Source organism: Ambystoma mexicanum, chromosome 1q (assembly GCF_040938575.1).
Source record: "Ambystoma mexicanum isolate Mex_15411 chromosome 1q, UKY_AmexF1_1, whole genome shotgun sequence".
NCBI classification, from domain to species: Eukaryota; Metazoa; Chordata; class Amphibia; order Caudata; family Ambystomatidae; genus Ambystoma; species Ambystoma mexicanum.
In genome coordinates this window covers 1,213,555,715-1,213,581,972 of record NC_090922.1, presented here as the reverse complement: position 1 = coordinate 1,213,581,972, position 26,258 = coordinate 1,213,555,715, and the positions used below count along the sequence as shown (strand labels likewise).

General features: G+C 46.7%; 1 protein-coding gene across 3 annotated transcripts in view; it reads left to right on the top strand.

The window, feature by feature from the left end:
- Positions 1–26,258, top strand: part of PDE4B (phosphodiesterase 4B) — a 2,420,935-nt gene that overhangs the window by 1,185,399 nt on the left and 1,209,278 nt on the right. The gene's annotated exons all lie outside the window — the stretch shown is intronic.

The following is a 26,258-nucleotide window of genomic DNA, read 5'->3' as shown; positions in this document are numbered from 1 at the left end:
TCATTCACACTCACTCATTCACACCTACATTACATACACACTCCTTGCACACATACATGCATACATACATAATGAGCTAACATGCAACACCCTTTAATACTGCCAGTTTCCGAAAAAAAAGGCTTCCTCACCTCTCTTCCTAACAAAAAGCACGTGTGCACGTTGGCTCCCTCCCCTTGAATGTGAATGAACACTTAACATTGTTATATATTGGCTCACATCTTGAAAATAGCATCTTTAAAGTTGTGCTGTATTTGTGCAAATACGTTTTTCTGCACTGTCAGGAAAGACTTCCCTCGCTTCTCTGCCTAACAAAAAGCAGGTGCGCACATCAGCCCCCTCCCCTTGGATGTGAAAGAACACATAACGTTGTTACATTTTGGCCCCCATCCGTGGGGAGGGGGCTCATGTGCACATTTGATTTTTCTGAGGCAGAGAGGCACGGGAAGCCTTTCCTGAAACTAGCAGCTTTAAAGGTTTGTTGTGTTTGTGCAAATACATTTTTCTGCACAAACACAGTCACACTTTAAAGCCACTTGCTTCAGGAAAGGCTTCTCCGCCCTCTCTAACAAAAAGCAAAAAGCCATATGCAGAAAACCCCACCCCATATCTAACACTGTGGGGGGATGAAGCCTGATTAACTCAATGGAGTTGGCGTGCTTGTCATGAGGCATGACTAGGGTCACCATATTTTGAAAATTAAAAACAGGACAGAACAAAAACATAAAAGTAGGACCAGAACCCCAAGCCCATTCAACCCCCCCACCTCTGTCGCTCGCCAACCACCCATTGGATCAAACATTAAAATAAATATCTCCCGCACGTCCCGTATATTTAAACTACAGGTCTGCAAACTGATATCTCACTAGCACTTTGAGGAGTTATTGCTTTGATTGTTGTTACAGGGTTTGCTAACTCTCTTTATTAAGCAGTCTCTGTAGAATCTGGACCTGACCAGGTCCAGGCATTCACCCACACGGCCTCACTCATGCTGACACACAATGAGGAGGAGGACACAGGAGGAAGAAGCAACAAGCCTTTATTCCTCAAACTCCAACTCCAAACTGAATTTCCCATCTCCCGTCCCTCCCCTTCCCGTTGCCCCATTTCCCTCACCACGTGATGTGGGAGTTGGCTGCTTTCAGCTACGTCATCCCCCCAGTACTAAATACAACGATGTACCTTAGTTCATTTCTTCTATGAGTCTGTGAGGTCGATTTCGGGCCCTCTGTGGCCGAGCTGTCACTCACGAGGTAAAATCGTTCTCACCTTCCCTCTGAGGTGACTGCACCTGTTCTTCACACGAGTCTTCACAATCACCCTCGTAAGACGGGTCCCAACCTTGGGTCACATGATCTGTCAGGCATGATCCTGAAGGGATAACTCCTGGCATTCTTTTGAAGTGTTCAGAATTTCTGTTTATGCTCCTCCTTCCTCCTGCTGCGATGAGCGGTGTTATGTTATTTAAATTTATGGAGCGCGCTGTCACCAAAGGTATCTTGGCAGTGAGGAGAAGATAAGGATGAACAACCACCAGTACAGCCACATAGAATTAATAACAGGGTCTTCAAGGATTTTCTAAAGGCAAGATGGTTGGATATAACCTTAATGGAAGGAGGGAGATTATTCCACATTAGAGCTGCCGCAATAGAAAAAGCCCGGCCTCCAATGCGTTTGCGGCGGAAAGAGGGAACTACCAGCAGTTCCGCTGTGGAGAAGTGAAGCATACGATCAGGGTGGTAATTAGCAAACTTAGACTGAAGGTATTCTGCACCTAGTCCGTGGAGTGCTCGATGAAAAATGCACAATGACTTAAAATTGATTCTTCGACTAACCGGAAGCCAGTGCAAAGCACGTAGCACAGGGGAAATATGAGCTCCGTAAGAAGATTCTGTCGGGGGGAAATTCTGCCGGGGTCGGCCGGGCCGTCCGCACACCTCAGGGCAGGGAGGCCCCAACTCCTCCCGTATATCCCAGATGAGATAGAGTATGAGACACACGCAAGAAGCAAGGTGACTCTGCTGTTTATTAGGCAAAACGGCAGGGATGGGTCAAGGAGCGTACGCGTCCGTCCTGACACACACACAATCGTAGGGCTCGCAGGCCCTTTTTACCTTATTATGACGCGCTACTTGCGTCACCTTGGAAAGTTAGCAAAAAACCTATCGCCACTCTTAATTGGTTGCTCGAGTGGTAGGGTTAGTATAGCACACGTATAGAGAACAATGTTAGTGGACACGGGTTAGTCAGGTGATATATCTGGGTTGTCCCTACAATTAGATACATGAGAATTGTTACATGAAGACCCCTGATGATTGGTTAAAGTTAATGGCGTCAGTGATAGGAGCCCCATGTTCTGATTGGTGCGCCCGCGAGCTTCCCAGCCTGGGACCATCGCTGTTCCCAGCTCTCGGTGTACCTGTCATTTGCAACAATGTATCACTATGGGTACGTGCAGACAATGTGAGGACTTATTCATAGCTGGACGGTCGACTACTCCCACTGTCGCAGATGTCCATTGAGCCTTTTAATTGTATCTGCCTATGTCTTGTAACGAGGGATCCAGACGCTTTCTTCCTCCTGGGCTTGGCATCCTGTCAGGTTCGGCTTGGTCACGTGAGGTGGGACCGTGTTTGAGGCAGAATTCTGCACAATTAATATTGTTTTTCCACTGTGTGCCTGGTTTAATTTGCAGGTGTGACTTTAACGTTGGTGTGCGGCGTGCGGGGTTGCAACATCGTGCCCTTGATGGTTTGCTCTCGAAATGTGGGTTGTCAACATTGCGACCTTGGCTGTTTGCTTCGCTGGGCTGGATCAGCAACCTGACTCTTGTTCTTTTAACGTCCATGGTAGCTCTTGCTTGCGGCCTACTTAGGCCTGGTGTATAAGTGGAGCCGTTTGGTGCACAGGCGCTTTAGGTTACAGTGCCATATTGTCTTATGACCAGTATCGTGTCTTCATTATATTTCTCATAGTGGCAACTGGTTTTGGGAGAAGCGTAAGCAAGCTTTTTTAGCTGAGTTCATGATGCGTCTTGCGTTTCTGCATTTTGAAAGCCTATATGGAAAATAATAAAGATGCACGTCCGTGAGTATGTCTGTCGCCTTCGTCATAGCACTGAATATATTCTTCGTGTAGATTGGTGCGGGAGTGTTCAGTGTGTATATTTGTACAGGTGTGCTGACCGTTGGCTAGGTCGTCATGGCATCTCTAACGACGTGTAGGTTTTTTAGTCTAGTTGATCCGGGCCGCAGGTGTCGGCATGGCTAGTGCGGGCTGCTGGGCAGGCAGATGGACACATCCGTATGTTCCTGTACCAGGGTATTTGGTCGTCTGGTAGATGGGCAAACTCTTCTCGTGGCGGGTGTCTGGGTCGTGACCCTTTAGGCCAAGCACGAGAGGTGAAGGACGGGAGCCTGGTCTTCCATTCTCCCACTTCAGTCCCCCCTCTGGTCGACTTGTCGACCACAAACATATCCTTTTCGTTGTCTCCTCTTACTCTCCATATCTTAGTTATTCCTCCTAAATGTCCATAGTGGTTCACATGATCTTCAAATGACCAATAGATATATTCACAGGTTCCTCCAGGAGTACAGTATACCCATTTCCCTATGTAGCTCCTGGGGTTTCTTGGGTTTTCGATCTTCACCGATGGTGGGTCCAGATGGTTGGTGATGATCTGGTTGCGCAACTTCTCTCTCTCTTGTATTATTATGCCTGTGTGTTGGCCGTCATCTGCTGGCATCAAGGGGTGCATGCCGACCATTTCAAGCAACTCGTCAGTGGTGCGTGCCTTCCGGGCCTTCCAAAATCTTATTATGATCAGCGTAGCTCCAGCCAAAATAGTACAACCAACTATAATTTTCAGTCCATCTGACAGCCAAGATGGCATCCATGACCATAATAGTGAAAACCAGCTCTTATCCTTGTTTACACCGTTACTTTCATCCATCATTTTGGAGTGCATCTGGGCCAATTGTGAAACTGCTTCGGTCAGTGTACCATTGTCAGCATCGTTGGCAGGAATGAACGTGCAGCATGATTGTCCTATCTTTGCGCAGACTCCTCCTTCCATGGCTGTGAGGAGGTCCAATACATATCTGTTCTGGAGTGCTACCATCCTTACAGCTCGCAGCTCGTCTTTTATTGCGTTAAATCCATTTACTGTAGAATTGATGGTCATCATTAGTTCCCATCTAGTTATCTGGAGCCATTTTGCGTTTGCGTAAGCCTGCAGTCCCGGATGTATTATTGAGGAGAAGAACATTGCTGCTCTGCTGAATAGTCTGTGTTCTGGCGGGATTGAAGTGAGTGCCGTTTCCGACCTTCCCCACAGGTAATTTCCTGTCAGAGGTTCTCCTTGTCTTTTCCTTCTATTTAGGACAGTATCATTGCTGTTGGTCCTGTTCCTTTGCTCCTCCTGAAGTGGTGCAGATCTCTTTTTTCTCTTGTCCCCTTCATCCATTTTGGGAAAGTTCGCCACATTCACATGCTTCTTGGGTACCACTAGTGATGGTACATTGACGTGCACCATTGTGCACACACCATTCCACAGGGGAGGCAGTGTATGGTATGCCTTTTCTCCACAGGCCCAATAATGGTCCATTATTACTGCTGTTCCTGCTCCCCCCTCAGGTAACTCCATCACGCTTGCACAGTTGGTGTTGTATCCTACGTCCACCTCTCCTTTATGTTGTAGCATACCTTAGGCGCAGTCAGCGGCAGTATTGTTATTGGGTCTTCATCCTTCTCCACCCACGTGAGCATGGGTACGTACTTGATCCACGTCGTCTAACATCTGTGGTTGTGTGCCTCGATAGTTGAGATAGTTTCTTTTGTTACCATGTTGCTGCCAATCACTCCTATCTCCCACCTGTTGTCCAGGTACACCTTCCCGGTTATCGTCACCAGTGGCCTCTCCCAACATCCTTGTTTACCAGGAACTTCAGTGGCGTACCAATCACATGGTAGATACTGCAGTGTTACTTTCTTTGTTTCCCCTTTTGCAGGACCAGTTGTTATGTATTTGAATGCTTCAGCATGTAGACTGCTCTTGTGGTAACTCAAATAAGTCTTGAGGAAGTTATTTTCATATGGGTATGAGTCTCGTGTTTTCCACACCATATGCACCACTGTCCCTTGGAATCTTCCCTTTGTTTGGAACAATGCCAGGTATATTATGCATCGTGCTGTCTTTTCATCTATTTCTGTGGCAACAAATGTTCGAGAAGCGCTCATGGCGTATGGTATTAATGAGCAAACGTAGCAGCTGTCCTCTGTTGTCTGCTTACCAATGCGGGTCATGTGTTGGTACCATATGTTGTTTGAGACGTGTGCTGAATCTTGTATATAATTATCAATACCTTTATTATCTGAGTATGTGCTGCGTTTAACTCTATTTTGCTTGTGTGCAATTTTACTAGTATCACCTGACGTAACACCTGTTGCAGCTGGGGATGGGGGTGTATTAGGTTTGGGTGCAGCAATAATATTGAAAGCATAGCTGTACTGCCATACAGAGGCAGCCAAGAACCCGGTGATCATCAAAATCCCTATTATCTTTATTACATATGCTAATTTCACCGGCATTTTGCTCTTACCTTGCTGCAGTCCTGGCAGCGTATTCTTGCGACGTTAAAGTTGCCCGCCTGAAAATTCTCAATATGCTGGTTATTAAATGTTAGTTGTTGTTTTTTCATTAAGCTCTCCCTATCAAATAGTCATTCAGTGCCCAGGCGAAGAGCTGTTCCCACGCTACTCTAAGTGATCTATCTCTTAGGACAGGCAAGTATGGGTGGAGGTGAGGCATTGAATATTCTATGGCCAAGAGGAATGCTGTGTAGTAGACACGTACCCTTCTCCTTTTCAGGTACGTTGGCCTTTTTATTTCATATACAAATTGGTGTGACAATTCTTCCGGATAGTTATCGTCTGGGGGTACCATCTACTCCTGGGCAGTGAATTTGTTAGTTATCTATTTTCTTAGCAATACAATAATACGCAGTTCCTGCATGTGCGAGAGAAGAGAAAAGAGAGCATTCACGTGTTTACATGTGTACGTGTGCAAGGCAATGTCCTTCAGTTCGGTTATTACTGTATTGGGGGTAGGGGTCAATGGGCAGGGGGTTTGGGCTCAGCTGGCGGAAGTATTTTTACTCTTTGAGCGTGTGACCATGGGGTGGGCAGTATGGGGATCACCCCTTTCTTCTTCAGTTATTGTCTCCGGGGAATCTGGGGAGTGACAGGGTATGGGAACAATTGGGTCGTTGGCTGTGGTAGAACTCTCTTCCTCCGTTGGTGATGTTGTTGCTGTACTCCCAATGGAGCTGTCGGTGGCGCTGGGGCGGGTCTGGAGTTTGTAGATCTTTACATCGTGTAGGTGGTTCCAGGCACGCTTGTCTTGTAGCTTTACTGCTCTCGTTGATACCTCCTCTACCAGATGGGGGCCAGTGAATCGTACACTGTTCCACTTCCTATTGAAATTGCGAAGTAGTACGTGGTCACCTTTAGCTACTTTACACAGTCTTTCATTTTCCAATTCTTTATCCACGTCTTCTTGTTGATTGCTGTTAGACCCGCCCCGTGAGCGCTCGAGCTGTTGAGACACAAACACTACACTAGTAATCAAAGAAGACACATATTGGTACATTTCATCACCAAGAACACTTGCTGCGCTTTCGTGGTCGGTAAATGCTCTTGATGTTGGCGTTAGGGGAAGGCGCATTTGACGTCCGGTAACCACCTCGTGTGGGGTGAGGTGGTGGTCGGACCCTGGTCTATTCCTTAGCTCAAATAGGGCTAATGGAAGGCAATATAACCAACTCTTCTTTGTTGTTTGCTGTATCTTTGCAATTGCCTCTTTTAATAGGCCATTTAGGCGTTCACATACACCGTTGGCCTGTGGGTGGTATGCACATGCAAATTTATGCTTTATGTTCAGCAAGGATGTGATGTGCTGGAACATTTCGTTTGCGAAATGTGGGCCATTGTCTGACCTTAACACCTCGCACACTCCCCACCTTGGGAAGACCTCCCTCACTAGGAATTTAGCTGCTCTAAATGCATCTGGGTGTGAACAGGGCCCTGCTTCAATCCACCTAGAGAATGGGCATACTACTACAATCATATACCTATTACCTTGACATATGTTGATCATATCAACATAGTCAATATGGAGATGCCGAAAAGGTCCCTCTGGCCGGGGTATAGTACCTCTTATTACTTTTAGGGTATGGCCGGCCGTAAACTGTTGACATGTGAGACAATTGCTGATAAAATTTGACACATGAGAATTTAACTCGGGGCAGAACCAATCTTCTCTAATTCGTGCTGCAATTACTTCCTTGCCTGTGTGGGCTGGATGATGTAGTTGACTCAGGGCGGTGTTCAAAAGGGCCAATGGTATTACAACCTTTCCAGTGCCACCCTGGCGCCATAGTGCGTCGGTTGGTGACATTGTGCATCCTCTTTTTACCCATATTTCTTTTTCGGCCATTGGTGCGGCCGCTTGTAGCTCCATAATCTGCGTGGCTGGGAGATGGGTGTACCCTTCTCTTATCAACATCTCCTTAGCCATTCCTCTCCCTCTCCCTCTCTGTGACTCTGGGGGGTTCCATATCTCACCAAAGTATGCAGCATACTTCGCATGTGCGTCTGCTGCTGCATTCCCCTTTGAGACGTGGTCTTCACCATTGGTGTGTGCGGCGCATTTTACTAGGGCTAACTCTTGGGGGTCATTTATTACTTCAATTAGTTCAGCCAATAAGAGGGCATGTTGCACTGGAGTGCCATCAGCTCTCCTAAACCCTCTTCTTCTCCATTTCGACAACCCTGAGTGGACAGTGGATGTAACATATGCACTGTCGGAGTATATGGTTACTCGTTTGTCAAAGCTTTCCTTCAACGCCAAGATCAGTGCAACCAGTTCCGCTGCTTGATCGGAGTAATGCTGTGGTAATTGTACACATTTCATAGCCACACACACCGGTACCTCCATCATTTTTACCACTGCTGCCCCAGTTCTCCTTATCCCATCTGTTTGATCAATAGTTGATGACCCATCAATAAACAAAAGCTCACCTCCCTCTAGTGCGTTTTCTTCAACCTTTCTAGTACATGAGTACATTTCAGTTATTTGCATACAGTCATGGGCATAATCTCCCTCCTCAATTACTTCTGCTAGGAACCTTGCAGGGTTAACCGTGCTACATCTAACAATTGATAGTTCAGCTTTAGATAGAATGATCTCATAACCTGATGCCCTCTGCGTGGTTAGGGTGGACTTAGGTTTATTCAATATTGCAAATAGTGCATGTTCCACAAACAGTGTAGTTGGGCACCCCATGGTGATTGCTGATGCTTTTTCCACTGCAAAGGCAGCTGCAGCGAGACTTTGTTCGCAAGGGAAGTGACCTAACATCACAGGGTCCAAGTGACCGCTGTAAAATGCTACTGGTTTGTAGCCCATGCTTGTTTTTTGAGCCAACACTGCTTTCATTACTGCTGAGTCGCAATGTGAAAATATAAAAAATTGTCGCTCATAGTCTGGGGATGCCAGTACTGGAGCAGTTGATATCGCATCTTTCAATTCATTAAAAGCCTCTTTCATTTCCATAGTCCACCCCAACTTTTTCTCCCCTTTATTAGCTTTCCTTAAAGCCTCAAGCAGGGGTCCTATGTACGAGCTGTAATCAAATACCCATGCTCTACAGTAGTTGCACAGCCCCAGGAATTGCTGCAGTTCCCTCACAGTTAGTGGTATTGGAGTGCTTGAAATGGCCTGTGCTCTTTGTGGTGCAATCTTTCTTCCATGTTGGGATATAAGTTGACCAATGTAAAGTACCTGTTCTTGACAGTATTGCATCTTTTCCATGTCTACTTTGTACCCTTTTTCAGCCAATATTGTCAACATCTTTAAGGAGTCCTCTCTGCATTTACTTTCGTTTGTACTGCAAATTATTATGTCATCCACATACTGCAACACTGTGCTTTCCACTTCAATGTTACCCAAATCCATCTGTATTACTCTATTGAAGATTGAGGGTGATTCGCAATACCCCTGTGGCAATCTGGTATGTTTCCACTTTGTATTTCGGTAAGTGAAGCTTGTCAGATCTTGTGAGTCTGGGTGCAATGGTATTGAGAAAAAAGCATTTTTAAGGTCGATCACTGTAAATCGTGATGCTTCTGCTGGAATGCCACACAATATTGTGGCCGGGTTTGCTGCTACGGGATATTCTGCTTCTACTATATTGTTCAAGGGCCTGAGATCCTGTATGAAGCGCCAAGACCCCCCTTTAGCCTTGCGCACTGGGTACACAGCCGTGTTGCATGGTGATTCTGAGGGGACCAATATGCCATTGTTTATAAGGGCCGTTATGGTTTCATATATGCCCTCATCTGCCTCTTTTGACAGTGGGTACTGTTTCACTCTGGGGAGTATTGCACCTTTTTTCAATTTTATCCTTACTCCCCCTATGCTTTTGATGCACCCCACGTCATAAGGGCTAGTAGTCCACAATGATTTGGGTACCTTTGACATATCCTCCTTAAAGAAGGGGACTGGGGTGCATGCGGGTACCTCAAGTGCCATCGCAATTTTCTGTGCTACTTGTTTGTGAGCCACTTTTAGCCATATTTCTACACTCATCATGAACACCATTTCACCTTCCTCTTTTTCTTCTGAGAACAGCTCCTCATCTGACACCTGGGTTAGCCTACATCCTTCTGCTAGTGCTATCACTGCCCTCCATGCTCTTCCTTCTTTGTCTTGGGCATGCACAGCAATATAATCAGCCGTTGCAATAATGCTCTCAATGTCCATTGGAACCACCTTTCCTTCTGGTTCATTAACAGGTGTTTCTGGTCTGAACAGATAGGCAGCTGGCCTCCTCCATATTTTCCCTTCTATCCCTGGCATCCATGCAAATGCCATGTCTGTTCCATACTGGAATAGTTCGCCATCTACTGGCTCCGCCCTAATCGCTGTCTGTCCGCAGTATGCTTGCATAATCTGTCGTGCTGTGAGCATGTTAATCCCTGGAGTAGAGCAAATTATGCCGTCCTCTGTAAAGGAGATCGTCATATTCAACCTGTTCATTATGTCTCTCCCCAGTATATTTACTGGTGAGGCACTATAATATAAAAGTGGAACTGACAGATCATAATCTCCAATAGATAAGGGAATGTTATCAGTAAAGGGAACCAACCCTCTAGCCCCAGAGAATCCTTGGGTGTTCATGGCTTCGCCTGACATCTTAAATTTACCTTCCCTTATGCAAGACCGGGTCGCCCCGGTGTCAACAAGGAATGATAATTTTTTGTCACCTATCGTTACCTCTATGCGTGGCTCCTCCGCACTATTAGGTGTTACTGACAGGATGGGACACACCAAGGCCGTCTGTGGGCTGTCCTATTGAGGGTACAATGATTGGCCATTTCCTGTGTAGGGGTTGTGTCCCAAGACAGTCACCCTACCCAATTGTGTTTGTTGCGCTTGGGGTTGTTGTGTCATCGCTACCAGTTGTTGTGGCAGTGAATATGTCTGTGGCTGTTGTTGTGTTATTTGTTGTTGTTGTTCATTTCCCTGTTGCAACGTCTGCTGTTGTTGCATGCCCTGCTGTTCTTGTGAGGGCCTTGGTTGTCCCTGTTGACTCCATGATGGTGTTCCTGGCCTAACTCTACACGTGCGTGACATGTGTCCTAATAATCCACAACTCCAACACACTGGTGGTTCCCTACTCTGCCATGGGAAGCCCCCTGTGTTGTCCTGGTATACTGGTTGCCCTGTGGGGTAGGAATTTCTAAGTCCTCCCATCTGCTGTTGGGTGTTATATCCGTATCCTCTCCCTCTCATAAATCCTCCTCTCCCCCTGTTATAATTATAATACCCAGCTCCTTGCATTGGGTACCCTCCTCCCATGTTGGTTGTGTATGGTTGCAGTGGCGGCGCCTGTTGTGTTATAGTCTGTGAAGGTGGTATTTGGGCGGAATCTTGTGCAGCCACTACTTGTGTGGGGCTTTGGGCCATTGTTGCGGGCGTAGTTATTAGTGCCCCTTCCATTGTGTATTTAGTAAGTTTTTTCTGTACTAGTTTAGCCTCTTCCGTTTTCCTGTCCTCTTCCTTTTGTTTCTTTTTTCCTTGCCATGTACTGCAGTGATACACTATAGTCAGTTGTATTTCTGGCCATGGTTTTGCTTCCATCTCCACTACTTTCTTTAGTTGTTTCTGAACTCCTTCTGGGAGCCCTTGTACTAGTATGTGATAGAATATTGCTGGTGTTTTATCCCATTGCTCTCTAGTTTCCATGCGCCACTTCTCTTGGATCTCCTGGATATAATCAACAGGATCTTCATTCTCACGCATTTTACGGGAGGTAATTGCTCCTATGTCTGATGTGTCTGGGTACTGTACCCTCAGTGCCTGCCATAGTGCATGTCTGCAGTTTGCGAATGGTGCCCCATCATGCGATGTGTTTGTTATTGTTACCCCGTGGAATCCTGCTCTCTTCCAAATGTCATCCGCTCTATCCACTAATATTGATATTAAAAGGCCCTTTACATTTCCTACTGCCAGTTTCTGTCCTGCGGTGTGTTTTTCCATTTCATATATCCATTTACCCGCACCTCCACTTAATGATGGAAGCCTACATTTTATATTTTCTTTATCTGTATGCTTCCAAGGGACATACTGTGGTCTAACCCCTCCTCTCTCCAAAAGTGGCATTAAGTTGTGTCTCGTTTCACCCTTTATGTTCCATAATATCGAGTCCTCACACCCGTCCTCCTCTTCCCTTTCTTCTACATCTTCAATTTCGTCCTTATTACCCCTGCTCTTAACTCTTTCTTCTCCATCCTTTCCCCTCCTTCCATCATTTCCTGTATTTAATGTGGGCATGTGTATTCGTCTGTCCTGCCTGCGACTAGGGAGGTCTCTAAGCCGACATGCATAGGGTGTCAGTTCGTCTGTGAAGGGCGCGAGTTTTATTTTGCGCAACGAGCATGAGGTGGTTGAGCATGTAGGGTGCGATGGGGGAGGGCGTGATGGGGATGGGGAGGGTGTGGCTTCATGTATCTGTCCTTCCGCTAGTCCTTGCTCTCCCTCCTCACTTCTCTCCAGCTCATCCTTTCTCCTACTCATCCATGGCGAGTCTATGTTGGTTCGGGTGAGGTATAGTTTGTCTAAGCTTTCCCTTTCACTTTTTCTTCCTTCCCTCTCCACTCCTTCTTCTTCCTCACTACAAAAGTCAGTCATAAACGGCACCCCCCACTCGGCCTTTTTCCCTTTTATTGTTACTGTTTGTAAGTCTATTAGGTCCAATTCTCCTTTTTCTCCGTTACCAACTGCTCCCCCTTGTGCTGATGTTGTCGCTACTTCTGTGCTTCTATATATATCCCCCCATCTTTCACTCTCCCTACTTCTATCTTCTCTTCTTCCTTCACTTCTCTCCTCCATCTCCCTACTATTTTCCTCCCTTTTCCTTTTTAATTCCCCCATCACTTCATTGCTCATCTGTTCCAATATTCTTTCATCCTCTTTCTTCCTTTCCCATTTCACCCTTTCTCTTTCTACTATACTCTCTATTACCTTCCCTTCTTCATATTTCTTAGTTGTCTCTGATAGTAACCTCCTCTTCCACATTGCCATTTCTTTTTCTTTTTCTTCTTCTTCCCTCTTCTTCTCTCGCAGCACTACTCTTGATACCCTATCTGCTGCTGCTTTTACCCTTTCAGCTTCTCTCCTTTGCTCCTCATTCCGTTCCCTTATTTTTTCCAATTCGTTCTTACCTTCTTTCCTTCTCCTCACTCTCTCTCTCTCCTCCCTCTCGAGCTGTTTGATCAATTCATTCTGCTCATCCCTTAGCTTTGCTAGTCGTTCCTCCAAAATCTCTTCCTTTTGCCGTAATAGCTCTTCCCCCCTCATTTCACTCTCCCTTGCACTATCTTCGTCTGTTTTCTTTACTACCTCCTTCTCTTCTCCAGTTAGTGAACCTCGTAATTTTAATAATATCTGTGCAGCTACCCACTCATCATTTCCTATCTCTACAGTCTGTTCTTCTCCAGTCCTCCCCTCTCCCACTGGCATCTTCCTATGAGCCACATATGGTGGAGGGCTGTATGCCGGATTCGAGTATCCCTCAGCCGCCCTTAACTGTCCTCTTTCTATTTCTCCTAATTCTCTTAAAGGGTACAGCCCCCCTCCCTCTGTTTTCGCTTCCTGTGTTATGGGTATCTCGTTGCTCGGTTCCTTTTTTATGTCATCTAATTTATTATTATTTTCTCCTCCTTCTCCGTTCCCCGTGTTCTTTCTGCATTCACTCCCCTTTTTCCCATCCTCTCCTTCCTCCTTAATCTCTTTTCCTTCCGGTTTTTCCCCCATAGTGAACATTCCATTTGGTCCTGGTCGGGACCCCTGGAACATCCTCCATAGGTTAAACACCTCCACATGGTTTGCCAACTTCTTCCCCTTGTATGTATTGTGTAGATGGTTTAGCAGTGAATGTTGGGCATATGGATCGAAGCTACCATTAGGCGGCCACGGTGTTAGCATTTTGTTATCCGTCGCCTGGGTCCATTCTATGCTGTACTTAATTAGTTTCTCCCTATGGGGTGGCAGTGTGGTGCATATGTGTTGTAGTGGGGTAGTGAGGGTGTTCCCCCACCCTCCCGACCCTGTCCCGTATGACATAGTGGCGCTCCACTTGTTACCCTTCCCCTATCTGGTAGCAGTTTATCTCACTAGCAGTTTACAATATACAACCTTATATTGTTTACCTGGCCCCGTAAGTTTGGGGACTTACGACCATCCGCTAATTAAAATTATAAAAAATATGGGGTTTTACATTTGTATATTCCCTTCTGTCTTTCTTTCTTTATACAACACCCTTACGGCCCCCTGCGGCCGATGCGCACGTAGCCCCCTGCGGCTGCGTACCCCTTATGACGCTCTTATACAGTCGTCCTGTTTTCACGTTCTCCTCCCCCCTTTTACACTTGCCGTGGCCGGCGTTCTCCGTGCGCAGCCACGCCCCCCTTTCTCCTTTCCCCGATCAACTCGTTTACCGTTTATCTCCGTTTCCACTCCCTTACCATATTTCTCTTCCCCACCACTCTTAAAACGAAGGTGCCTTGTGCTCGCGATATCCTATGAAAGCCCTACTGGTGACGTCACCGATCTCTTCGAGCTACTGGTAAGTTCTTCATATATTCTTTAAGTTCAAAATACACTTGCAATCTACCCCCGTTAACCCTACAGCTGTCTTCCTGTCACTCCTGGAACAAGGTAATCAAATCAATAATATAATCGGACTGCGCACGCTGCGTCGCCTCGCGTGTGATACGCCCCTCAACAGGAGGGCTTAATCAGCCAAGTATCTTCCGTATTGGGCAACTAACTAGCTACCGCCTACCGGGAAACGTCATCTACCTATCGAGTTTCTTGCTCGAACAATAGGGATCCTCATCTACTCATTGATCAATAAATGCCAAATCATAGGAAACCACACACACCCACCCTTACACGTGGTCGCGACCTAGGCCAATCAGTGTCTACGAGCGGCCGCACGTGATGTTTCCGTGCTCCGCCCCCCTCTCTCGCGTGACGTAGCCGACTGCTCTCGCACTCGTTCCACTACCATTCATTCCATTGCCAACACTAGGTTGTCAGACCTTCGCCGCGCACCTGTGCAACACCTCCCTCCTCCCTTATTTAATTCCTCCCCCCTCCCTCACAATTTCGCATTGCTTGTTGTGCGTGTCATGCTCACCAAGTTCTCTTGATGCGGGGCTGCTCGACTGCGTGCACCCCTCCAAGCGGCTCGCCACCTCCCCTCGTCTGGACCACGTCTGGACACTCGCCAACCGCGGGCGGGATACTTCTCAACCGGCTCCCGAGGGCCAATATCCGGATTGCGCGGTCCGGTCTTCTCGCAGCTCCGCGATGGTCCTGTAGTCCTCAGAAGGGGGCAACGGCAGAGGGGGCCGCGCCGCCGGGCCTCCTCGCAGCGGGAGTGCCTGGAAAAAGTGAAAAAAAATAAAAAGGCGGATCTTAAACAGATCTCAGCAGTGCCTCCAACTTGTCGGGGGGAAATTCTGCCGGGGTCGGCCGGGCCATCCGCAGACCTCAGGGCAGGGAGGCCCCAACTCCTCCCGTATATCCCAGATGAGATAGAGTATGAGACACACGCAAGAAGCAAGGTGACTCTGCTGTTTATTAGGCAAAACGGCAGGGATCGGTCAAGGAGCGTACGCGTCCGTCCTGACACACACACAATCGTAGGGCTCGCAGGCCCTTTTTACCTTATTATGACGCGCTACTTGCGTCACCTTGGAAAGTTAGCAAAAAACCTATCGCCACTCTTAATTTGTTGCTCGAGTGGTAGGGTTAGTATAGCACACGTATAGAGAACAATGTTAGTGGACACGGGTTAGTCAGGTGATATATCTGGGTTGTCCCTACAATTAGATACATGAGAATTGTTACATGAAGACCCCTGATGATTGGTTAAAGTTAATGGCGTCAGTGATAGGAGCCCCATGTTCTGATTGGTGCGCCCGCAAGCTTCCCAGCCTGGGACCATCGCTGTTCCCAGCTCTCGGTGTACCTGTCATTTGCAACAATGTATCACTATGGGTACGTGCAGACAATGTGAGGACTTATTCATAGCTGGACGGTCGACTACTCCCACTGTCGCAGATGTCCATTGAGCCTTTTAATTGTATCTGCCTATGTCTTGTAACGAGGGATCCAGACGCTTTCTTCCTCCTGGGCTTGGCATCCTGTCAGGTTCGGCTTGGTCACCTCACATTCCGCACAATTAATATTGTTCTGCACAATTAATATTGTTTTTCCACTGTGTGCCTGGTTTAATTTGCAGGTGTGACTTTAACGTTGGTGTGCGGCGTGCGGGGTTGCAACGTCGTGCCCTTGATGGTTTGCTCTCGGAATGTGGGTTGGCAACATTGCGACCTTGGCTGTTTGCTTCGCTGGGCTCATTCTGCAGGATCAGCAACCTGACTCTTGTTCTTTTAACGTCCATTGTAGCTCTTGCTTGCGGCCTACTTAGGCCTGGTGTATAAGTGGAGCCGTTTGGTGCACAGGCGCTTTAGGTTACAGTGCCATATTGTCATATGACCAGTATCGTGTCTTCATTATATTTCTCATAGTGGCAACTGGTTTTGGGAGAAGCGTAAGCAAGCTTTTTTAGCTGAGTTCATGATGCGTCTTGCGTTTCTGCATTTTGAAAGCCTATATGGAAAATAATAAAGATGCACGTCCGTGAGTATGTCTGTCGCCTTCGTCATAGCACTGAATATATTCTTCGTGTAGATTGGTGCGGGAGTGTCCAGTGTGTATATTTGTACAGGTGTGCTGACCGTTGGCTAGGTCGTCATGGCATCTCTAACGACGTGTAGGTTTTTTAGTCTAGTTGATCCGGGCCGCAGGTGTCGGCATGGCTAGTGCGGGCTGCTGGGCAGGCAGATGGACACATCCATATGTTCCTGTACCAGGGTATTTGGTCGTCTGGTAGATGGGCAAACTCTTCTCGTGGCGGGTGTCTGGGTCGTGACCCTTTAGGCCAAGCACGAGAGGTGAAGGACGGGAGCCTGGTCTTCCATTCTCCCACTTCAATTCAGTGGCAACACAAGCTGCCAGATTTTGGAGGCGCTGTATCCGCTGGACTAAGCCCTTAGGTTGTGCGAGATACAGCGAGTTACAGTAGTCCAGACAGCTAAGCACCATGGCTGCAACAACTGGAGGGCAAAGAGTAGCCGGAAGAAGCGGTAGAACCTTTTTCAATATTGTAAGATGAAAGTGGCCTGTCTTGCACACAGCGTAAACCTGATCATGCATTGAAAGCGAAGCAGAGAGAATAACACCAAGGTTTCTAACCTTTGTCACAGGAACTGGCATAGATCCAAGAGAAGAGGGCCAGAACAAGGAAACCCAAAGTGAGGGATCAGGCGGGGCACCAACCACCAGCACCTCTGTCTTGTCCCCATTCAGCTTCAGCCAATTCCCGCTCATCCACTCACCTACAGCAGTCAGACACTGATGGAAACGCAACAACACCTCAGTAGGAGCTAAATCCAAACGGATTAGGAACTGTGTGTCGTCGGCATAAGAATAGCACCTGACGCCGAGGGAGCTGGTGAGACAGATAAGAGGCCAGATGTATAAATTGAAGCGAATGGGAGACAAGGCAGAGCCCAGTCGCACACCACAAGTGAGATTAAAGGAGTGAGACAAGAAAGGAGGAAGAGAGAGCACCTGAGTGCGATCAGCCAAAAAGGAAGAGGACCACGAGAGGACCTGCCCATTAATCCCAATCTGGGACAGGCGGGAAAGCAAGATGGGGTGATCAACCGTGTCAAAGGCCGCTGAAAGATCCAACAAAATCAGTGCCCGTACCCCACCAGCATCAACGAGCCTGGCCATGTCATCCGACACCAATACACTTTCCGTACCCTGACCAGGCCTAAAGCCGGATTGAGCGGGGTTGAGCAGTGTGGATGAATCTAAGAAGGAGGATAGAAGAGGGGAGATCAGAGATTTGAGCAGTTTCATAGGAAACAGAAGAATAGAAATGGGACGGAAATTAGAGAGGAGGGAGGGGTCAAGTGATGGTTTCTTCTATCAAAGGGATAGCTGTTGCGATTTTAAGTTCAGCAGGGATAACTCCTGTCTGACAAGAGACATTCAACGATGTAGTGAGTTCCGTAAGGATGGCACCAGCAATTTCTTTCATAACTACTAATGGAATCACATCGAATGGGGAGCCCGATTTAATTCTTTGTGTGGCCCCTATCACTGTTTCTTCAGAAAATACAGGGAAGGTAGACCATTCCATAACTGTGGTAGAACTGCCTACTAAAATAAAACAGCCATTGGAGGTAGAGGACAGCGAGGAAGTTTGAATGGCCGTCCGAATGGTGTCAATCTTAGATATAAAAAATTGAACAAAAGAATCACATTGATCCTGTGTAGACAGGAGAACAGGAGTAATTTTCTGAGAAGAAGAGAGAGAGCGGACCACTGAGAAAAGAGATTTGGGTAGACAGAGGGCTGACTACACTGTCTGAGTGAAATACAGTATTTTTGCTTCATGAATATCAGAGAAGTAGGCTACTGAGCAGGCTTTGTATTGAGCTTTGGCATTAAGGTTGTAGGCAATGTGCCATTTACGTTCGTTCTGTCTGCTTAAGCGTAAGGCGCACTGCCTTCAGTGTAGGAGTGAACCAAGGCTGCGTGGGAAGCCTGTGTGGTTAAATGTGCTGGAAAGGGGCAATTATGTCCGCAGCTTCACTCAGAGACGAGAGTAAAGTAGAAAAAGTGGGGTGTGTGTGTGCCTGGTACTTACTTTTAATACATTTGGAAAGGTTATGCAGGTCGGCAGAGCGCCAACTGCGTTGCCAGACCTGCGGTAGATGAGTTAAAGGCAGGGCATGATTGTTTTTAAGTGTATATGTTACCAGAAAATGGTCAGACCAGAGTATCCGTTCTACAAAGGAGACGACCACCAGACCAGCATTGGTCAGCACTAGATCAAGAGTGTTCCCTAATTTGTGTTCCATCACCAGCTGCTGAATGTTGAGGTCATTTAAACTATTAAAGAACTGGTCAAGCACCTGGGGTCTAGAGCTGTTAGTTTTAAGATTAAAATCACCCAAGATAATCAAATTAGTATAATTTAGCAGAAGCTAAAGATCCCTTTACATGTGTCACGGTCAAGGGTTCCTTGTCGAAGGCAGCGCCATTCTTCCTGGTTTGCAGTTGATGCACAATTACGATATCTCCTGCTTCCAGATCATTGTGTCTTGGCCTCGTGTTCTCGTCTGCTCGCCTTTTCATGATTTCCTTACATCTGTTGCCCTATTCCCTCATTTCTGCATCTCCTTTGTATCTCTCTTCAGAGCTGATGGCATGAGGTAATGTTGTCCATATGTTCCTGCCAAAAATGGATTCTGATGGAGTCTTTTCTGTAGTGCTATGTGCGGTGTTGCAGCTGGTATAAGATCTTCTCTACGAGTTACACTGTAATCGGAGCGATTTGCACATTCCTCTTGGTGTTGCTCATGAAACGTTCCACTGTGCCATTAGCTTGTGGCCATAACGGTGTGATCCTCCGGTGTGTAAACCCCATGTATTCAGCAAACACTTTAAAGTCTTGTCCCATGGAGGGGGTCCCATTGTCTGATTTCACGATTCTTGGTATGCCATAGGTGGCAAACATCCTGGCGAGTGCTGGCATGGTGTGGAATGCGGAGGTGGATGGCACTAGCTGCAGATCAGGGAAACAAGAGCATTCATCAGAAGCCACTATTATGTAGTCACCCCCTTTTAATGGTCCAAAGAAATCTACTCCAATCTCATCCCAGGCTATTTCTGGGAGGTCTGTCATTCGTAGAGGCTCTGTTTGTGTGTGTGTGGATTGATGACAGCACATGTGGGACATAGTTTGAGCAAGTCTTCCACTTGGGAGTCTAGCTGGGGAAACCTCACTTTTTGCCTTAACATTCTTTTTGTGGACACAATGCTTCTAAGTCTTTCGTGAGCTAGTTCCAGTAATTTCTTTCACAGAGATCGGAGAATTACTATTTTTGTTCCTTCCATCCGTCTTGGCCAACTCATCCTTAACAGCCACCAGGCGGCCGATGTCCTGCCTTGCTTCTTCACATGCGCTTTCTCCTGTTTGTTTTGCCATCTCAAGACATCTGAGGATGACCTGCAGGCCCTGATCATTTTCAGTTTATTGTGCAATCTGGTGCAGGCTTAAGCCAATCGGTGTGTTCTCAGGCACGATGTAGCGAATGTATTGATCCGCAACAGAGAGGGTAAGCAGTAATTCCTTGCAGGGGTGACGTGATAAGATGGCTTCAGGATTTTTGTCCTTTCCTCGCAATGGATAATATTGATACTGTAGTCTTGTAGCCTCACTGCCCATCAGGTGATTCTAGCAGGCATTTGTGCTTGAGGAATACCCTATAGAAAGAGCAGCGCTTGATGGTCCGTGACCACCGTGAATGGTATTCCATATAAGAAGAGGTGGAAGTGCTCACACGCCCACACCACTGCAAGTCCTTCCTTTTCTGCCTGGGAGTAGGCGTGTTTGGTCTTTGAGAGGCTCCTACTGGCATATGAGACAACGTGCCTCGTGCAGTTGTCCTTTGCATCGATTTGTGTTAGAATGGTATCCATTCCCACCGGGCTGGCATCAACAATTAATTCTGTCTCTCTTTTGGAGTTGAAGTAGGCTATGTTTTTGGTGTCCGATATTCTCTGCTTGATTGTTTGGAACGCTTGTTGGCACTCCTTGGTCCACTCAAAATCTATGTGGTTGTTCACGAGGAGAGGAAATTACTGATGGGCCCATTGGTCAGTAGTCAACCCCCGAGAACTTGTAATATTGGATAGCTGCACCATGTGAGGACAGGGTGCAGGATTCACATACTCCAGCACATTTCAAAAATCAGGACTCAGTAAGTTGGCAAAGGGAAGTCTGGTTAATGATACATACATCAGCATATGGAAATCAGCAGCATTGCAAACACCTGTCTCGCTCCGACTTCCCCGAACTTTAGTCCAACAGCCGTTTTTATAGGCTAAACTTGTCATCATTGACGTCTAATTCTACAAAAAATCATCACGCAATATAATTGGTTGGGAAAGGTAACTTAAGTATAGGTGGTATATCTGTATATGACAATAGAGCATGCGGATTGGTTAACTCTTATCTGGTGGGCGGCTACGCCCATCCCTCTACAACACACATGATGGACGTCACTATGAGTACGACGTCCTTTTGGTTACAGTGTCTATAGGACCCTAGATTACATGGTCCATTGTGATTGGGCAAGTTACACCCCTAAACATAAATCTCCACTTTAATTAGCAGCATGCAGAATGGACACCCAGGTGCCTAGTGTCCCAAGATTCACCCTGCCTCCCTTCCATCAATCAGTGGTTTTAGGGTGATGTGTCAATTAGTGTGCTAAGAAGGCCTCGAAACTGTAGTCTCTTATCAGGAAAAGTTATGACACCCCTTGGATCTGGGTGACATCCAACGGTGGTACATCTTAGTGCCTGGTGGTTGGTTCATCGTGAATCTGCTTCAGTTTCCAGCTTCTCGTGTATTTAATTATCCATGTAGCTCCACCACCTGCCCGGGCCTCCTTATCTTGACCTTCACTGGGCAGGCTGGTATGCTCTGAAGTTTCGATTCTCCTTAGCTGAAACTCGCCTTCCTCTCTTGGGTTGACCTTCATTTCCCAGGCCTGAGCTGTCCTTTGTTGAGTTTCGATTCCGCTCTTTCCCCTGGCTTGGGCTTGGATATGAAACCCGACCAGTTAGGCCTTGGCCGCCTGGGCGTACATCTGCTTTTACAAAATGGAGTTGCACGTGTACATTGCGCCTTCTTGAGGTAGATATATGGTTGGCGCTTGCCGCTCTATTTTCTACTAAGCATTGCAAGCGGTATCGATTTCTTAGCATCTTGCGTTTCAAGCCTATTTACACACGTTTAACAGGTTTGATTCTTTCATATTGGTTGTTTCGCTATGAAGTTTATTACGTTTTAACATTGTGTTGTCTTTCGTGTCTCTTGCACCTGTTTTCGTGGATAGACGCGTTCGCCTGTTGCCTTTTCTCATGCGCTAGTCTGTCTAGACCCTCTTATCATCATTGTTTGCCTTCCATCAGGGCTCTTTGTGTCTCCTCATGGACAGTCTGTAAATATTCATTATTTTGTATCAGCGGCTGGTATGGTTGTCTGATTGGGTACCGTGCTGCCCAGGGCTGTCTGTGTATTGGCATTTCATCAGGTACTGATCTTCTAATGTACACAGGGCAGAGGCCCAATGCGGCTCTCTGTTGGTTCAGTTGCTCCTTATACGTTACATACCTTGGCGAGTATTTTACTGGCAACTCGCACTGGGGGCAGGGGTGCAGGCCATATCTGGGACCTCCTCTACACTCCCCCCTCTGGTCGGTTCATCGGCCACTTCTGCTTCCTCCTTTATATTTAGTTTCTTTGTTTCTTCAATGTCTTGTTCATCCTCTTCCGGGTTTACACAAGATGGCGTGAATGCATGCAATTTTGGTGTCCATAACTTTATCACCCCTTTCAAACTTCCTGCTGTTTTCACATTCTCATCTTTGTTCCAGGCCATCAGCTGGCATTGTCCATTTGGACTGCAATAAATCCATTTTCCTTCATACCTTCTTCGTTTCTTTGGATAAGTGAATTTTGTTCCCCCTGGTGCAAATTCACTGGCCTTCACAAAGTCCTAATCTCTTCGTCTGTCAGGTGTCTGGGCTTCCAACATGGCTCAATATCGACCATCATTTTCATCCCAATGGCCTTCTTTGCATTTTCTGGCACTGTGTGATGATTATCTTGATAAAACAGAATCCTAGCGGCACCATAGCTAGTAAGGCTCCCAGAAACTTGAGTATGTCAGCCATCCATTGCCGGACCCAGGAGAATAAGTTCCCAAACCAGCCATCGTCCACTTCATCTGTTTCCTCGGTCATCTGGTTCTTTAGGCTTGTCAGCATGCCTATGGCCTCGGTAAGGGTTCCATTTTCCTCATCGTGCGATGGTATGAATGTGCAACACGATTCTCCGATTTTTGCACAAACATCTCCATCCATCGCTGTAATTATGTCAAGCACATATCTGTTCTGGAGAGTCATCAGGCGGACTGCTCTTAGTTCTTCTTTAATCACGTTGAATCCTTTTATGGTGGTATTGATGGTCTGCAGTAATTCCCATCTGGTTATCTGCGACCATTTGGTATTTGCACTAACTTGGATATGCATCAAGAGTATTGTTGTAAATATGGATGAGGTTAGGCTAAACAGCCTGTGTTCGTAGGGAATGGCATGAAATGCGTCCTCTGATTTGGTGGAGAAGTAATTTTCTCTCTTCATCCTCGACATTAACTTCAGAGACCTCCTTTTCCTCAGGTGAGCATCTGCTTTTGGGAAGCTGTCCAAATTCAGTTAATTTTTTGGAATCACCAGTGCCGGAACGTGGACGTTCACCAGTGGGCATATGCCTCCCCAGTTCCTTGGTCCCTTGTATGCTGTGGACCCACATGCCCAGTAATGGTCCCAGTAATGGTCCATCAGGACTGCGGTTCCTTGCAACATCCCTGGGGCTTCATATATTCGTCTGCAGTTTTGATTCTCCCCCATTTTCCTCGTGCGTGCCATTACTTCTGAAGCACAGTTTTGGGTTTTCCAGTGTACAATTTGCAGGGGTCCTCCTCTTTCTTCGACCCATGTTAGCAGCTTTACCACTCTTGGCCACAATGGTTTGCATAGTCTTTGTGAATTTTCTATTGCTTCTTGGCAGGCTCCAAGGACAATCTAGGCTCGGCAGATCAGGACCCCTTCTTCCCATCCATTTGGGGACACTACTGACCCCCAGATCTGCATTTGGCCTCAGTTCGTCCAGATTTGAGCTTCTTCAGCTGTTTTTCCTTGGACATTCAGTCTCGGGTTTATTTCCCATCTTATTCCTGATCCTTTGACATCAGGGTTCTCATAACTAATCACGCGATTCTTGGTGTGCGCCCTGTTTCTTGTTTTGATGTCCTGAACAAAATCGTCTTCATCAGGGAAATCCTTTTCATTGCCCCATATCAGGGAGGCGTCTCTCCCCATAAACTGCCCTCTGGTGTTGCACATAGCTACGTGTGACATGCAGTGTGCAGTGGGGACATCAACTTCTATCGCCACAAAGATTTTGGACTTGCCCATGCTGTATGGCAGGAGTGCACAGACAAAACATTCCCCTTCTGATTGAATCCTTGAAACTTCATTCATGTGTTGGTATCAAATGTTATTTCCTAGATGGGCTTTGCTGTCCAAGTAATCGTTTAGTTCGTTGTCGGTTTCATATGGGCTTCTCTTGATTCTTAACGTTTTTCTGTAATTGGCTATCACTATGTCTCTGAATGCGCCTGTACTGCTCTTCCGTTCGGGTAGGCTTTCGGGTATTATCCTTGGTGGGGCAGGTTTCATGTCCTGCCCTGCAGTAGTAGGGGGATGTTTTGCATTTCTTTTCCTTCCCTCATACATTCTTTTGTAGACCTCCTCCCACCACCATTGGCTCGTCATCTTCCCAACGCGTGGCGGCATTGTAGGCCTAATGCTTATTTCTGGCGTTGGAGCAGGCATGCTCGTTATTACAGTTTCTGTGGTTTTCTTGCTCAGCTCCTTACGTAGCTTCTTTGCTCTAAGTATGAGCGGGAACACATATTCAACCAACGCATGTGTTTTCTCAGTAGGTTCTTTCGTGACTTCGTCCAGTTCTTTGAGGGATTCTGTCATGCCCCCTCTGCTTGGGTTCTCACCTGGCTCCTCTTGTTTACTTCCACTATTTTCTGGAGCCGGTCGTTCCTTAGGCAGTTTTTCTTTTACTGTTGATTTTGTCTGAGGTCCCGTAGCCATTGACACTTGCCCTTGTTCGTGTGCACTCAGTGTGTGGGTGCATGCCGTGGACAGTGCTATGTTATCATTCATTCCGAGCTGACACTGCCTCCAGCTTTTCTCATCATTCATAACCTCAACCGTGTAGCTGTCACTATTTATTACATTCAGTTGCAGTTTGTTTGCTTTACCACCAGCTTTTCTAGGAACAGGGATGACGAAATATGGTCTGGGTGCTTTTGTGGGACCCAGATATTTGTTATCTGGTGGATCCACAGACAATGGGACACTCTGTGCACCGATAAAAAATGCAGTTCTGATAGTTAGAGACAAAAACACAATTTGCCCCATTTTCATTGCCCCATATCAGGGAGGCGTCTCTCCCCATAAACTGCCCTCTGGTGTTGCACATAGCTACGTGTGACATGCAGTGTGCAGTGGGGACATCAACTTCTATCGCCACAAAGATTTTGGACTTGCCCATGCTGTATGGCAGGAGTGCACAGACAAAACATTCCCCTTCTGATTGAATCCTTGAAACTTCATTCATGTGTTGGTATCAAATGTTATTTCCTAGATGGGCTTTGCTGTCCAAGTAATCGTTTAGTTCGTTGTCGGTTTCATATGGGCTTCTCTTGATTCTTAACGTTTTTCTGTAATTGGCTATCACTGTGTCTCTGAATGCGCCTGTACTGCTCTTCCGTTCGGGTAGGCTTTCGGGTATTATCCTTGGTGGGGCAGGTTTCATGTCCTGCCCTGCAGTAGTAGGGGGATGTTTTGCATTTCTTTTCCTTCCCTCATACATTCTTTTGTAGACCTCCTCCCACCACCATTGGCTCGTCATCTTCCCAACGCGTGGCGGCATTGTAGGCCTGATGCTTATTTCTGGCATTGGAGCAGGCGTGCTCGTTATTACAGTTTCTGTGGTTTTCTTGCTCAGCTCCTTACGTAGCTTCTTTGCTCTAAGTATGAGCGGGAACACATATTCAACCAACGCATGTGTTTTCTCAGTAGGTTCTTTCGTGACTTCGTCCAGTTCTTTGAGGGATTCTGTCATGCCCCCTCTGCTTGGGTTCTCACCTGGCTCCTCTTGTTTACTTCCACTATTTTCTGGAGCCGGTCGTTCCTTAGGCAGTTTTTCTTTTACTGTTGATTTTGTCTGAGGTCCCGTAGCCATTGACACTTGCCCTTGTTCGTGTGCACTCAGTGTGTGGGTGCATGCCGTGGACAGTGCTATGTTATCATTCATTCCGAGCTGACACTGCCTCCAGCTTTTCTCATCATTCATAACCTCAACCGTGTAGCTGTTACTATTTATTACATTCAGTTGCAGTTTGTTTGCTTTAGCACCAGCTTTTCTAGGAACAGTGATGACGATATATGGTCTGGGTGCTTTTGTGGGACCCAGATATTCGTTATCTGGTGGATCCACAGACAATGGGACACTCTGTGCACCGATAAAAAATGCAGTTCTGATAGTTAGAGACAAAAACACAATAATAATCACTATGCATATACATATAATGGCTTTAAACGATAGCTTGCAGCACCTCCTTCCAGGGAAGCGGGGGCGCCCCTCCGTGGGAGGCAAAACTAGGTTACTGTTCTGGTCCCTCATGCTGATCAAGTCCATAGTCAATAGTTTATTTCCTTTCTTACTTTGATCTCGTTGCTCAAAAGGTTCAGCAAATACTAAAGTGACGAGTATTATTCAAATGTTCCCTTTATGGGTGTAACCAGTAGTCTCGAGACACAGTACCGTTTAGCTAGACTATGGAGAAAGGTTAGACTACATCTTTATCATATCATTTTCATTTTGCAT